Here is a 17,205-nt window from a genome sequence, read left to right as displayed (position 1 = left end):
AAAGCACTGAACAGTTGTCTGGCTACCTTTTATATGTCACGAACAAACATCAAATCAAAACAATCCATGATCAGCTTTATTCACCTGCTAGATGTTCCTAGCACCCAGTATTTTTATTTTCGTCGTTGCCAAATGTGGAGCAGTCAAGAAATCTCAAGCCTTCTCAGCTGACCTTTCCATTCAATACACAAGGCGTTTACAGCGAAAAGCCGTCCCCATAACACACTCCCGTGAGAGCTGAGCACTACTGTAAGCATCAGGAAAACAGATTACAACTCTGTTCATATTTAAAGTGTTTGTGTTATTCCCCGTCCTACCCACACTCTTAGAAAAAAAGGGTTCCAAAAGGGGTTTTCGGCTCTATATGGATAACCCTTTTTGGGTCCAGGCAGAACCCTTTTGGGTGCCATGTACAACCCTCAGTAGAAAGGGCTCTATATGGAACACAAAAGGGTTCAACCTAGATCCAAAAGAGGTTCCTCAAATGGTTCTCCTATGGGGACAGCCAAAGAACCATTTTAGATTCTAGACAGCCCCTTTTGTGCTAAGAGTGCACCAGTCCCCTATCTCTACCAAGCCACTGACACTACCAGGGCGACGCAGTGTGTGTGTTTATTCCCAGCTCCCTCTCTCTTTTACCTGCATCGCCACTCCTATATTTAAGACAGTAATCATTTCCAACTTCTGTCTTTGAATTAATTACCTTTATCATTTGAATTAGGAATTCAGTAGCATTCACCAGACATCGGGGAGGAGGAGCACTGTACTGAGATGGTGACTGCAGTTTGTGACTGTGTTCTTATTTGTATGCAGAGAGTACTGCCATATGAAAGTTTCCAGTATCTTGTGTCCATAAAAGCCTGAGCCAGCCCTGTGGGTGACCATTAATGAGAATCTATGCACTGGGTCATATTAAATGTTAATGGAACCTGCCTGCCTGGCTGCCTGACTGAAACGAGCCCTACCAATCATCCATACAGGAATATAAGATTGCCTAGAATAGAGGCCAATATTGATACCATTAGATATAGATTCACATATACAGTATAATTATCAAACTACTGGATCTGAATGATCCTGTACGAGGAGAAACTATTTCGGTAGCACTTTATTTTACAATACAGAAAATGACCAATATTTACTTGTAAGTACATGGTAAAATTGTAAGAGTTATGACCTGTTAATTACTTGTTTGTTGCTTTGGGATTCATTAAAGAAACATTTGCTTCCAGGTAGTTACCAATTGTGCAGAGTTCTTTGAAGTAAGTACCAGAAAGTACCAATTGATACTATGTACATTTCTAGTCAAATCTAGTGGAACATGGCATTTAATAAAGTGAGCTGCTGAGAATGTTTGGTCTGCGCTGAATAATTTTTTTGGCCCTCGCTACAGACGGCTATATCGGTCCACCAGTACAGGAATAGTAAAGGCTCAGTGAACTACTTTTGTGCAACAATCTTTTTTTCCTACTTCCAGTGGCAATGGTCTGTGGTCATTGTATAATGTCTCATTACAGAATGGTAATGAGTAGCGTGATAATGTAAGATGTAACTTTGTACTGTTATATGAAATTAACTGTAGGGACTATCCTGAACATTTGTAGAGACTATTATAACAAAGTGGTAGCCTATTTTAACACCTGTACTTTCCTTCATAGATCTCCAACATTGATGAAAAAGACATCCAATCATGTCTTTGTATATAATACAAACTACAGACCTGTGGAATATTGCAAATAAATTGTATGCCAGCTTTCTTTAGAAGTAAGAACGTTTTTTTTTTTATGAAACGTGGTATACAGGGAGACTGCATGTGGGCTTCATTTACATTTGTGCTGTTAGCATGGGTGAGGGGTCAATTTACCTATGCATTGTATCAGCATGTAGTCTCGATGTAATTTGGCATGTCATTAGAATAGGAATGAAGGGAAATGTGGGGAGTTATTGCTTGGCAACATAGTATTATAATGGGTACGAAGACAGAAATGAAAATCCACTGCAGTGAAAATGGAAATATGAATATCAAAAGCGGAAGCAAACGTAACATTTTTTTTTACTGCATTGCAGGTTTAGACCGCTGGACTAGCACCTGGAAAAAGGTTACAAGTGAAAATACAGATAAGAAATTATTGGATTGAAAGAAGTGAAAGTATCTAACATAATTGATTCATATTAAACCACATTTCTGTGTTGAGCCTCTATGGTTTAAATAAGTAAATTCAGAATGAGAGGTGTCCTTCATCTTTGCCAACAGTCAAACTATGGCAAAACTAGCCATGAACAAGCTGACAAATGCAGTACTCAGGTGTGTTTTCATTAGTGCACTGCATAGAAAAATGTTTTCAATTAAAATTAGCATTTCTTCTTGGAAGTTCAGTTTTAGCCTGTTTGCTTCCGTTTGGTTCCTAGTAAATACACCCCTAGTTGTACCTCACAAGGTTTAGTCACATTTCCGTGTATCTCTCCTTTATGCGAGATCTTGAGAGATGGAATATGAGTGAGTGGGTTTCCGCGGAAAGTTGCTGACATCACAACATCTATAAGAGGCTCTGGTTGTCACGCCTCTTCTCCTATTCTTCCCGTGCACACGTCAGACTTTATGATGTATGTCCCGTGTCAGGCTGTAAACTATGACCTATTAGCTTTGATAAATGGTCAGAGGGCAGTTTGTCTCCCCTCCTAGTTGCTGTGCATTCATGCATGAGAGATAGGGTCATCTTAAGGGGCTCTAATACCCCAATAATCAAATATTTTGATAAAGTAGGCTTTTCAGTGAACTCAACCTTTCAATTACACATAACTGCACCAAAACATGTAGAGAACTTCCAAAGATGTATCCTTCACATGCACATAACCATTCTTATTTTATGATTGTGGATTCAACTCTCTAATGCTGATTGGACATTCTTTGCATCTTCTGAGTATTCCTTTGGCCATGGTCAGCGAACAGGTTGCTGCATTACTTTATTGGGACACGGGGGCCCATCAGGGGTGCATGCTTAGGTCCCTCCTGCTTAGTCCCCTCCTGTAGACCCTGTTCACCCACGACTGTGTGGCCGTGCACAATTCCAAAACCATCTGATCACCGACAACGATGAGAAAGCTTATAGGGAGGTGTGTGGTGTCAGAACAACAACCTCTCCCTCAATGACAGCAAGACAAAGGAGCTCATCGTGGACTACAGAAAACGGAGGGCCAAGCATTCCACCGCTCACATCAACATGACTGTAGTGGAGCAGGTCGCGAGTTTCAAGTTCCTTGGTGTTCACATCACTAAGGATCTATCATGGTCCAGCTGCATCCGTAACCATTGGATGCAGTGATCACAATATAGTGGCTGTATCCAGGAAGCCAAAGTTCCAAAAGCTGGACCAAAATAGTGTGTAAGAGATCATACACACGATTTTGCTCTGATTCTTACAGTATGTGGATGACGTAAAAAAAAATGTGTTGGTCTGATGTGATTAATAAGGAGCATCCAGATTCTGCACTTGATGAATTTATGAAATTGCTTATTCCAATGATTGATTAACATGCACCTGTTTATAAACTGACTGTTAGAACTGCTCCATGGATTGATGAGGAAATGAAAAACTGTATGGTTGAAAGAAATGGGGCAAAAGGAGTCAATAATAAGTCTGGTGACACATCTGACTTGCAGAATTTTTTAAAATTATGTGACTAAACTCAACAAAAGAAAAATTCATGAATCCATGAAGCCAAGATCGATGATATAAAGAATTATCTAAAAAAAACTTTGGAGTACTTTAAATGAAATTATGGACAGAAAGACAAATTAAACTTCATCTTTCATCGAATCAGATGGCTTATTCATCACAAAACCATTTGATGTTGCCAATTATGTTAATGATAACTCAATTGGCAAAGTGGGCAAATTTAGGTAGGAAATGCCAACAACGAACAGTGAGCCATCATACTCATACATAAAAAAGTTTGTATTTTGTAAAGTTAGTGTAGGAGAGGTGGAAACATGACTGGCATTGACAATTTAGATGGAATGCTGCTGAGGATGGTAGCTGACTCTATAGCCACTCCTATCTGTCATGTCTTTAATCTGAGCCAAGAGGAAAGTCTTTCTCCTCAGGGCTGGAGGGAAGCCAAAGTCATTCCGCTACCTAAGAGTGGTAAAGCGGCCTTTACTGGTTCTAACAGCAGACCTATCAGCTTGCTACCAGCATTTTTGCAAACTTTTGGAAAAAAATGTGTTTGACCAAATACAATGCACTGAGACAAATGACTGATGATTGGTTGAAAGAAATTGATAAGATTATTGTGGGAGCTGTGCTGTTAGATTTAAGTGCAGGCTTTGATATTATTGACCATAACCTGTTGTTGAGATAACATGACTTATGGTTTTTCAATCTCTGCTATATATCTATCTAATAGTGTTTTTCAGTAACCTGTTAGTGATCCCTTCACGTTCCAATCACTTTAGCGGGATTGAGTTGACAACATCCAGTGAAATTGCAGAGCGCCAAATTCAAACTACAGAAATATCAACATTCAAGATTCATGAAAATATAAGTGTAATACATCAAAATAAAGCTGAACTTCTTGTTAATTCAGCTGCAGTGTCAAATTTCAAAAAGGCGAAAGCAGACCATGCGACATTCTGAGGACAGCGCCCCGCATACAAACACATGAAGATAGTTTTCAACCAGTCAGATGGCGACATAAAAGTCAGAAATAACGATATAATAAATGCCTTACCTTTGAAGACCTTCTTTTTGCAATCCCAAATGTCTCAGTGACACAATGAATGGTCATTTTGTTCGATAAATTCCTTCTTTATATCCCCAAAATGTCCATTTATTTGGCACGTTTGATTCAGAAATACACCGTTTCCCACTCGCCCAACATGACTATAAAGTATCTAATAAGTTACCTGTAAACTTAGTCCAAACAATTCAAACAACGTTCATAATCCAACCTAAGGTAACCTAAAATGTAAATAATCAATCAAATATAAGACGGGATAAACTGTTTCCAATAGTGGATAAAAACAACGTGAAGCGCATTCCAGTTCACGTGCACCAAACACTATAGTCCACCTGGAGTGACACTTACAATTAATAGCACTACTTATTCATTTCTCAAAAGAAAAACATTGAACAATTTATAAAGACTGTTGACATCTAGTGTAAGCCATAGGAACTGCAACCAGGTTCCTATTAAATAGGGCTTCCCATAGAAACCCATTGGGAAATACTATGACCTCATTTTTCCCCCCTGGATGGTTTTCCTCTGGGTTTCCACGGCCAAATCAGTTCTGTTATACTCACAGACATGATTTTAACAATTTTAGAAACTTTAGTGTTTTCTATCAAAATCTACAAACTATGCATATCCTAGCTTCTGGGCCTGAGTAGCAGGCAGTTTACTTTGGGCACGCTTTTCATCCAGACGTGAAAATACTGCCCCCTATCCCTGGAAGCTTCTCTAATGTAAAACATTTAAAGTGCGGTGTACGCAGGGCAGATCTCTAGGCCCTCTACTCTTTTCTATTTTTACCAATGACCTGCCACAGGCATAAAACAAAGCATGTGTGTCCATGTATGCTGGTGATTCAACCATATACAGTGTCTTGCAGAAGTATTTACTCCCTTGGTATTTTTCTTAATTTGTTGCCTTACCAACCTGGAATTAAAATAGTTTTGTTGGGGGTTTGCATCATTTGATTTACACAACGCCTACCACTTTGAAAATGCAAAATATTTTTTATTTTGAAACAAACAAGAAATAAGACACAAAAACTTGAGTGTACATAACTATTCACCCCCACAAAGTCAATACTTTGTAGAGCCATCTTTTTTGCAGCAATTACAGCTGCAAGTATCTTGGGGTATGTCTCTGTAAGCTTCTAGTCACTGGGATTGTTGCCCATTCTTCAACGAAAAACTTTTCAGTATTTTACTTGGGGGGTTTCTTTCTTTGAAACGTGTCCTTTTTTTCATTTCACTTCACCAATTTGGAAAATGTTGTGTATGTCCATTACTTGAAATTAAAATAAATATACATTTAAATGACAGGTTGCACGAGTTACAGTCTGTTTTGGAATGGGTGGCCAGTAATAAACTGGTCCTGAACATGTCTAAAACTAAGAGCATTGTATTTGGTTCAAATAATTCCGTAATTTCTAGACCTCAGCTGAGTGGTGTGACAGTTGAACAAGTTGAGGAGACAAATTTTATTTTATTTTATTTTAAAAAATGCACCTTAATTTAACCTGGAAGGCCAGTTGAGAACAAGTTCTCATTTACAGCTGTGACCTGGCCAAGATAAGCAAACAGTGTGAAACAAACAACACATGGGATAAAGAAAAATAGTCAATAACACAATAGAAAAATCTATAGTGTGTGCAATTGTAGTAGGGAGGTAAGCCAATAAATAGGCCATAGTGCCAGAATAATTACAATTCAGCAATTAAACACTGGAGTGATAGATGTACAGAAGATGAATGTGCAAATAGAGATACTGGGGATGAGGTAGTTGGGTGGGTCCTTTACAGATGGACTGTGTACAGGTGCAATGATCGGTAAGCTGCTCTGACAGCTGATGCTTAAAGTTAGTGAGGGATATAGAAGTATCCAGCTTCAGTGATTTTTGCAATTTGGTCCAGTCATTGGCAGCAGATAACTGGAAGGAAAGGCTGCCAAAGGAGGAGTTGGCTTTAGGGATGACCAGTGATCATCGGTTGAAGAGCATGCATTTAGTTTTGCTTGCATTTAAGAGCAGTTGGAGGCCATGGAAAGAGTGTTGTATGGCATTGAAGCTCGTCTGGAGGTTTGTTAACACAGTGTCCAAAGAAGGGCCAGAAGTATATAGAATGGTGTCGTCTGTGTAGAGGTGGATCAGAGAATCAGAGAAAAGAGTCGGCCCGAGAATTGAACCCTGTGCCACCCCCATAGAGACTGCCTGAGGTCCTGTCATGGTAATTTCCTGTATTACTAAACATTGAGAGAGCAAACCAACCAATCTTAGTATCATAGAGACTGCCTGAGGTCCTGTCATGGTAATTTCCTGTATTACTAAACATTGAGAGAGCAAACCAACCAATCTTAGTATCATTTATAGCCAAGACACACCCATCTCAACTCACATGACGAAACACAGATCTTAGGAACATTACAAAGGAAAACTTTACTTGAGAGAGGAGTATCCCATAGCCAGACAGCATTAGCTATAAATTATCATTCAGTTTGCTCTCTTAGACGAGATTCTCATCTTGTTCTTGTTACCACTTAGGACCAAAACATTACCTCATCCAATGGCATATCTCAATTTTCCATTCTAGATACCCCCATCTCAAATACACCCCCTCCTGGACAAGCTAAACGAGACAGTGAGCCTCTTAGGTCATATACTAGATCAAGATAAGGGCAACCTCAGAGGGGACATACAATAGTTACAGACACATTCCCATAAGAAGACAAGCCTCCATTCTGTCCTCCTCCCCTTCTGAGATTCTTCATAGCATCACATGGTTTAACAGATACATAGACATATGAAGACAAGCCTGACCTCTCCCCTCTCTGGGCCCATAGTGACTAATACCTAGCAGAGAAGGGATAACTGCAAACTGCCAACATTATTATCCAAAAGAAGACATCCTAATGACAAATATATCACATAAGCATTATTATGTAAGTAAAGCGTCTTATTTATCAATGTTACCTAACTAATTCTGATTCTGCTACCACATTCCCCTCTCAAGGGACATTGTCCCTTCTGGAGAATCAGAACAGTAATTATATACTTAATATTTAAAAGAAAAAGAAAATCCCTTCAATGTCAAATACCTTACCTTATATGTAAGCTTTTTCCCTTCTGAAACTACGTTTACAACCTTTATTCTACAAGACAAACTTGCACAGGTTTAATCACACAGAATAATCCATTTGAGGAAAATAAAAACACAACATAGAAATGCTCCCTAAGTTACATGAGAACCAGTCTCTAAACACAGGCCTCATCTCAACATATAGGACAGGCATCCATCTAAGTCCTTATGCTCAGAGATGCAGTCAGGAATAGAGAAAGGTCAGGGAAATCATTCATATTCAAAATCAAATTTAACAACCCAACTATTTATCCAACCAAAATTTAGAATGACATTCCTCAGTGATTCAAATTGGGTCTTATCACTCAAAGTAAAAAACTCAATTTAACACACATCAATATTAGCAGACAGTATCATTTTCCCATAATTCTACTATTAACTTTTTAAATCACGATTATAATACAGATCAGAATCGTAATGCATTCTTAATCTAAATTACTAATAATTTTACATGGTATAGACCTCTACAATCAACCTGATACCACAAAAGTATAAAACAATTTTATTGGCATATTTGACCAACCCCCTCTCTCAGGCACTGATTCTTCTGGCGTCCTTTTCCTTCTTCTTCAGATAACTTTACAGTTCAAAGTGGATGGCCCATGATAATGTCCCAATTTCAATGTCTCATCCTTACACCATCACCTTTACCACCCATTATGTCTTGTCCACTCGTCAACCAATATACCAGCATCATAAGAGAAGTTTAGAACAGATCTCTCTCCATGCTCACTCCACGTGGACTCCTCTCACACTCCTGAGAGAAACATGAAAGAAAAGCAGTTGATAGCTTAGATTGGATACTGTACACTGATTTCTGGCTTGGTTCCTTTCTCCTGGTAGAAGTGATCCAGACAGGGCCTTATTCAATGCCTTTGTCACTCTTCTTCAGCCAGTTAGAGGGGGTTTTGAGGTACACACACTATTCGGTCCAAATTATCTCTTCCATGCATTAAGATACCGTCTGATGTCACTTTTCATGATAACCTCGAAAGAACAGATCAGAACAACAGTTTAGTTCAGTTCATCAACTACATGATTATTATAACTTTTACCAATTATTCTTAATACACATATCTAAACATATTTCAAAGAGAATATCCACATATTCTATTGAAACTATTCTTTCAAATTGGCTTATACTCCCCATCACACTGTCAACTCCATCGTAGAGCCAAGGATCAAGAAGTTCGACCTATATCCCCTCGGGAATAGAACAAAACAAATACAACAATACATATCACTCCTTCACATATCACTCAAGGTGTATAAACTTCAATTCAAAACCTCAAAAACGGAATCCTCCCCCATTTTTAATACATATCTCTCAGTATGAGAGTAATGTATAAAACACCATTTCAAACAACCTAATCAAATAAAAATCACCAAACTGAAATAACTTCACAAAGAAACATTATTTAACCCATATGGTCATAGGAAAACAGAATTAAAGCAGCATACCCTTAGTTAAAAGCAATGCCCTCTCCTTCTTCACATTGGTCCAAATTACAAATATGGCTAAGAACTATAAACTTAAACATATTTATCAATTACACAAATTATCTTGAAATCAGTATTACAAATAACCATAAAGTCATTATCCAAATGGCTTTCCAATGATGGTGATCAAGCACAACAAAAGGTAATTATAGAGGTCATAGGTCATACAAAACCTTTCAAATAAACTCATAAAAATGTAATGTGCGTGCGTGCCCATTCAAGATACCTTTGCACTAAAACAAATTTTAACACAAATCAAACATAGTATTTTAAAAACACCAAAAAATAGTCATAACATGTTTTGTGTGTGTGTATTTGCAAACCTTAATGAAAAAACAAAAACTTCCAGGCCCTTTTCATTTTGGTAGTTTAACCTGTTGATCCTACTTGAGACGCAGACGTCTCAAGTAGGCACCTGGAAATGCAAATGCGCTACGCTAAATGCTAAATGTACTCGTTAAAACTCAAACGTTCATTAAAACACACATACAGGGTATTGAATTAAAGCTACACTCGTTGTGAATCTAGCCAACAAGTCAGATTTTTAAAATGCTTTTCGGCGAAAGCATGAGAAGCTATTATCTGATAGCATGCAACACCCCAAAATGCCTGAAGGCGACGTAAACAAAAGAATTAGCGTAGCCGGCGCTACACAAATAGCAGAAATAAAATATAAAACATTCATTACCTTTGACGAGCTTCTTTCTTGGCACTCCTATATGCCCCATAAACATCACTATTGGGTCTTTTTTTCGATTAAATCGGTCCATATATACCCAAAATAGCCATCTATGGAAACTGTGTAATTCAGAAAAAAACATTGTTTCAAAACGCTGCGTCATTTTTTTAAATTAAAAAAGTCGACGATAAACTTTCACAAAACACTTCGAAATACTTTTGTAATCCAACTTTAGGTATTAGTAAACGTTTATAATCTATCAAAATGATCACGGGGCGATTTGTATTCAATAGCTCCACGTCTTCAAATCATGGTCGAAAATCTCTCCTCCAAAACATCCTGTCGGAGACCGGAAGAAATGGAATCTCTTTCCTTTGTTTGACTAAGAAATAACTCTCGGGAAAATGACGACAATGGCGACATCGTGTGGAATCTGTAGGAATTGCATCCTTGGCCCTATTTAATTTGGTGTCCTTTAAACAATACATGCAAGTGGCGCATGGATATTATTTTCAGCTTTCAGTGACCAGTTTTTCTTGCGCTTTTCGATGAAACACACGCTCTGTTATAGTCACAGCCGTGATTTAACCAGTTTTAGAAACGTCAGAGTGTTTTCTATCCACACATACTAATCATATGCATATACTATATTCCTGGCATGAGTAGCAGGACGCTGAAATGTTGCGCGATTTTTAACAGAATGTTCGAAAAAGGAGAGGGTAGACTTAAGAGGTTTTAAGGCCTCAATTTCACTCACTCTCCCCAAGATTATAGTCACAGGAAACATTTCAAAGAGAGAATGAAACACCCATTTTCCCAGAAAAAACACTTTGTTAGTATTCATTATACTACATCGATTCAGAAACTCAAAAGTGAACTAAAAACCAAACCTAATGATAATTCCACTCTACCTCAAATCATTGATCATCATCAATGTATATGTATGCTTAAGTGAACATGCTACCCTTAGATACAATTATCCTGATATCATTACTATCTAAATGTAATACTTTTTTCCTCTGCCGCAAATGTAGTACATTTCTCAGCGTAAGGAATCAGTAATTTAATCCCAGGCATTTAATAAAAATGTAAACATGTTCTCCCATGGCTCCTTCAACTTACATATTTTAGATAAATTCCATCCGTCCCGGAAGAAAGAATCCTACTCAAACACATCAGATAATGCAATGTTTAATTAAGTTAAATCAACACCTAAAATAAACAATAAACAGTAAACAAACCCCTTTAATCAGCTATCTAAATCATTTCAACCGGTTGATATAAATTTATTAAAACTATCCTGATTTTTAACAAATCAAAATTCTTTCAAAAGTTGGCGATGTTACATCAGCGTAAAAATCAAAACAAACATTTTTCCACTCATATCCACAATGTTTTCATTCCCCAAAGGTCAATACTCTTCAGCTCGTACATTAATGATCTTCCTTCTGTCTGTACAGGGTCTGAAGTTCCAATGTATGCAGATGATACAGTGATAAATTCATGCAAATAACAAACAACAAACTACACAAGAACTCACCACTGTAATGGTTCAGATGACAAACTTGCTCAGAGACTCATGTTTGCATTTCAATTTTAAAAAACACAGTCTGCATGTTTCTCACAAAGAAAACAACGGATTACCCTGAGACAAATGTCTATGCATCAGGGGAAAATCTCCAGGTGGTATCTGATTTTAAGTACCACGGCATCTTACTTGATTCCAACCTCTTTTAAAAAGCAAATAAAAAATTAACTCAAATAACCAAATTCAACCTAGCTAATTTCCCAAAACATATGCAATTGGTTTTGACTATAGAGGTAACACAACTATAATTAAAATCTATGATACTCCCCCACTTAACATACTACCTTACTACTTTGGCCCAAGCTTGCTTTTCAACATTAATACCCATTCAGTCTTCTGCCAACAGGCTGTCAAACTACTTGTTAGGAAACCCAATAGCTATAGAAAGCATAAGCTCCTGAGTTGGAAAAAAATATTATTCAATACACTGACGCCTATCTTGTATTCAAGAATCTAAATGTCCAGGCTCCCTCTGTCTCAGTACTTTTATTGAAAAGAAAACCCAAACTTTATTTTAACAGCATAAGAAATGACTGTATAGTTCCTTTAAGGAAAAGTACCTTTAGTCAATCTGCTTTCTGTGAAACACTATACATAGGGGCATTATGTGGTCCAGAGGTAGCAGATATACCACTAGACCAGCCACAGGAACAGTTCAAATTTGACTCATAATATCAACTGATGTCACTCCAATACCAAGAAAGAGGACAGAAAAGGTCAAGGGTAAAAAGCACTATAAGGTCTTAAAGAACATTGCCACCCATAGCTGTCCAAAGCCCATGCAGATGCACAGAGAGTGACATTTGTCTGCTGGTTAGCATCTGGGAGATTATATTAGAGCATCTGTGGGAGATGGGAACAGATCTTAGTTGTGTGTGTGTGTGTGTGTGTGTGTGTGTGTGTGTGTGTGTGTGTGTGTGTGTGTGTGTGTGTGTGTGTGTGTGTGTGTGTGTGTGTGTGTGTGTGTGTGTTTGTTCGTGTCTGGTGGGTGAGAGGAGAGCAAAACACACATTTCAGTTGTAACAGATGGGCAAATAAATACAATTGCAGTGTAGATGAGATGTGTGCAACAATACATACAAATTAGTTTTGCTTCTGTACTTTACAGTCAAAGCACTGAAGAAACAAGAGAGCAAGAGGAAAAAGACCAGATTTACACATAACAAATGATTATGACAATTAACAACCAAGGCATCCATGTTCACTTTCAATTCTAATATACATTTCTGATCTCAATCATTTTCTGACTTCTGGATGCTTGGAGACCATAAGTGAAGATAATCTAAAATATTTAGGCTTATTCAAAGAGAGTGGGGGACAGACAGAGAGAGACAGCCAGATCAGTAAATCATATTAAGTTTGAAAGGCCCTTCCTCCTCTGTCTCACCTCTCTACATCTCTCTGTCTTTGTCTCTCTTTCTCTCTCTCTCTACCGCTCTCTACTTCTCCAGTCTTATTTCTCTCTGTCTCTACTTCTCTCCTCTCCCTCTGGTCTCTCTCTATGTCTCACGCACACACTCTCCCTCCCTCTCCCTAACCCCCCCCCCCTCTCTCTCGCTCTCCATTTCTCTCTCCATCTCACTCCCTACCATCTCCCCTTTTCTCAGGTCTCTCTCTCGGCCTAACACAGCCACAGTGGACAGCCACAGGCTACCAAATCAGCCAGCCGTTCCGAGGTGGCTACTCAATTAAGCTGTTTAAATATATCTTATACTCATGCTCACCCTTGGATAGAAATGTCAATAATTCCAGAGGCTCGCTTGCGGTTCCAGTGGCTGAACGGAACTGCAAGTAATGTCACGAGTCAGGCAACAAGAGAACACGGGTCTATGTGTTTGTGATTTGCGCTAGGTGGAAGGATGGAAAGTAAGTGGAAGGGCTTTGAACATTTGATTAGGCACTTTAAATAGGGTCTAAATTATGTACTCTAGTGTGATGTATTTAAAGACTAATAGAACCTATGTATTGATATAATCAATACCGTAAAAGTGTGTGGAAAACTCTAAAGCACTTACATGAATGCAAAAGTGCAGTGGAATCTGTTTCAAATCAAATCAAATTGTATTTGTCACAGGCACCGAATACATCAGGTGTAGTAGACCTTACTGTGAAATGATTACTTACAAGCCCTTAACCAACCAACAATGCATTTGAAAGAAAATTTTTACGAAATAAACTAAAGTTTCAAAAAATAAAGTAACATATTTTTTTTATTTAAACCTTAATTTAACTCAAGTCAGTTAAGAAGAAATTCTTATTTACGATGACGGCCTAGGAACATTGGGTTAACTGCCTTGTTCATGGGGCAGAAAAACAGTTTTTTACCTCGTCAGCTCGGGGATTTGATCTAGCAACCTTTCGGTTACTGGCGCAATGCTTTAACCACTAGGCTACCTGCCTGCCTAAATATACAGGGGGTACCGGTACCGAGTCAATGTGAGGGGGTACAGGTTAGTCAAGGGAGTTTGTACATGTAGGTAGGGGTAAAGTAACAATGCATAGAAAATAAACAGCGAGTAGCATCAGTGTAAAAACAAAGGGGTCGGGGGGGGGGGGTCAATATATTCCACGATCATCTCCTTTGTCTTGCTCACGTTGAGGGAGAGGATGTTGTCCTGGCACCACACTGCCAGGTCTCTGACCTCCCCTCTCTAGGCTGTTTCATTGTTGTTGGTGATGAGGCCTACCACCATTGTGTTGTCAGCAAACTATGTGCTTGAGCACGCTGTCATGGGGGAACAGGAAATACAGGAGGGGACTAAGCACACACCCCTGAGGGGCCCCCGTGTTGAGGATCAGCATCAGATGTGTTATTGCCTGTCAGGAAGTCCAGGATCCAGTTGCAAAGGGAGATGTTTAGTCCCAGGGTCCTTAGCTGAATTATTATTAATTCATTTAGAATGATATAAAAGACCCTCTAGATATGCTCACAGATCAGATTTGCTGAACGAAAATTGACCCTCTAAATTGAATTATTGGCTGAGAGTCACGTCATTGAAAAAAGTATAGGCGACATGAGTTTCACTAGTGTAAGTCTTATTTGTTTAAAAAGCATATTGAAGTTAGAAGCAATAGGATTTGAAGCAATAGCCTACCTGCTGTGGTCAACTATTTCAGCACTGTTTCGTACTGCTTAGAGACAAGCATGGGCACTGGTCTTGATAAATCAATGAGATTTTTATTTTCACTGAATCTCCGTTTGTGTATTGGTTAGGGTGTGGAAATGTTATGATCTTAGTACTGTAGCCTACTGCCGACCGTCACATTGTACAGCACCATATTTTCTGTGGTTTAGTTTTTAGTTTGACTTGGAATAGAAACACCACATTATTAGTCAAAATAATTAAGCTAAATTTCATAAAATCAATCCCATATACTGTGTTCTTACAATTTTAGTACCGCCAATATTGAAGGCTATCAAATGCTTCTCAAAGATGCCCTCTGGTGGTCTAACTAGCATTAACAGTGGATAATTAAATAACGTGCCATAGAATTCTGCAGCAGCCTACAAGGTGTTCTGCAGTATGATACAACTTTTAAAGGAAGAACGAACCACTGTTTGTGTACCTTTTATCCAGCTGGGAAGGGGCAGTTTGGAGTGGATTGAGATTGCGTCATCAGTGGATCTGGGGCGGTATACGAATTGGAGTGGGTCTCGGGTTTCTGTGATGATGGTGATGATGTGAACCATGACCAGCCTTTCAATGTACTCGTTAAAACTCAAACGTTAATTAAAACACACATACAGGGTATTGAATTAAAGCTACACTTGTTGTGAATCTAGCCAATGAGTCAGATTTTTAAAATGCTTTTCGGCGAAAGCATGAGAAGCTATTATCTGATAGCATGCAACACCCCAAAATGCCTGAAGGCGACGTAAACAAAAGAATTAGCGTATCCGGCGCTACACAAATAGAAGAAATAAAATATAAAACATTCATTACCTTTGACGAGCTTCTTTCTTGGCACTCCTATATGCCCAATAAACATCACTATTGGGTATTTTTTTCGATTAAATCGGTCCATATATACCCAAAATAGCCATCTATGGAAACTGTGTAATTCAGAAAAAAACATAGTTTCAAAACGCTGCGTCATTTTTTTAAATTAAAAAAGTCGACGATAAACTTTCACAAAACACTTCAAAATACTTTTGTAATCCAACTTTAGGTATTAGTAAACATTTATAATCTATCAAAATGATCACGGGCGATGTGTATTCAATAGCTCCACGTCTTCAAATCATGGTCGAAAATCTCTCCTCCAAAACATCCTGTCGGAGACCGGAAGAAATGGAATCTCTTTCCTTTGTTTGACCAAGAAATAACTCAGGAAAATGACGACAATGGCGACATCGTGTGGAATCTGTAGGAATTGCATCCGTGGCCCTATTTAATTTGGTGTCCTTTAAACAATACATGCAAGTGGCGCATGGATATTATTTTCAGCTTTCAGTGACCAGTTTTTCTTGCACTTTTCGATGAAACACACGCTCTGTTATAGTCACAGCCGTGATTTAACCAGTTTTAGAAACTTCAGAGTGTTTTCTATCCACACATACTAATCATATGCATATACTATATTCCTGGCATGAGTAGCAGGACGCTGAAATGTTGCACGATTTTTAACAGAATGTTCGAAAAAGGAGGGGGTAGACTTAAGAGGCTAACCAGTTGCGGCGAGCAAACCCGGATCCGGGATCCTATTTATAGGCCTAAGCTCATTACCATAACGCAACGTTAACTATTCATGAAAATCGCAAATGAAATGAAATAAATATGCTAGCTCTCAAGCTTAGCCTTTTGTTAACAACACTGTCATCTCAGATTTTCAAAATATGCTTTTCAACCATAGCAAAACAAGCATTTGTGTAAGAGTATTGATACCTAGCGTAGCATTTAGCGTAGCATTTAGCGTAGCATTCAGCATGCAACATTTTCACAAAAACAAGAAAAGCCTTCAAATAAAATCATTTACCTTTGAAGAACTTCAGATGTTTTCAATGAGGACACTCAGTTAGATAGCAAATGTCTTTTTTTGTGTATTAGAAATCGCTCCGTTTTGTACATCACGTTTGGCTACCAAAAAAACCTGTATCCAGGAGTGTATTTATCCCTGCAATCTCATTAGCATAATGCAACGTTAACTATTCATGAAAATCGCAAATGAAATGAAATAAATATGCTAGCTCTCAAGCTTAGCCTTTTGTTAACAACACTGTCATCTCAGATTTTCAAAATATGCTTCTCAACCATAGGAAAACAATCATTTGTGTAACAGTAGCTAGCTAGCGTAGCATTTAGCATTAGCATTAGCCTTAGCATTTAGCAGGCAACATTTTCACAAAAACCAGAAAAGCATTCAAATAAAATCATTTACCTTTGAAGAACTTCAGATGTTTTCAATGAGGAGACTCTGTTAGATAGCAAATGTTCAGTTTTTCCTGAAAGATTATTTGTTTAGGAGAAATCGCTTTTGCGTCACGTTTGGCTACCAAAAAAAAACGAAAATCCAGTCATCAATACGCCAAACTTTTTTCCAAATTAACTCCATAATATCGACTGAAACATGGCAAAT

The sequence above is a fragment of the Oncorhynchus mykiss genome, chromosome 17 (genome assembly GCF_013265735.2).
Source record: "Oncorhynchus mykiss isolate Arlee chromosome 17, USDA_OmykA_1.1, whole genome shotgun sequence".
In the NCBI taxonomy this organism is placed as follows: Eukaryota; Metazoa; Chordata; class Actinopteri; order Salmoniformes; family Salmonidae; genus Oncorhynchus; species Oncorhynchus mykiss.
This window is presented reverse-complemented; position numbering follows the sequence as displayed.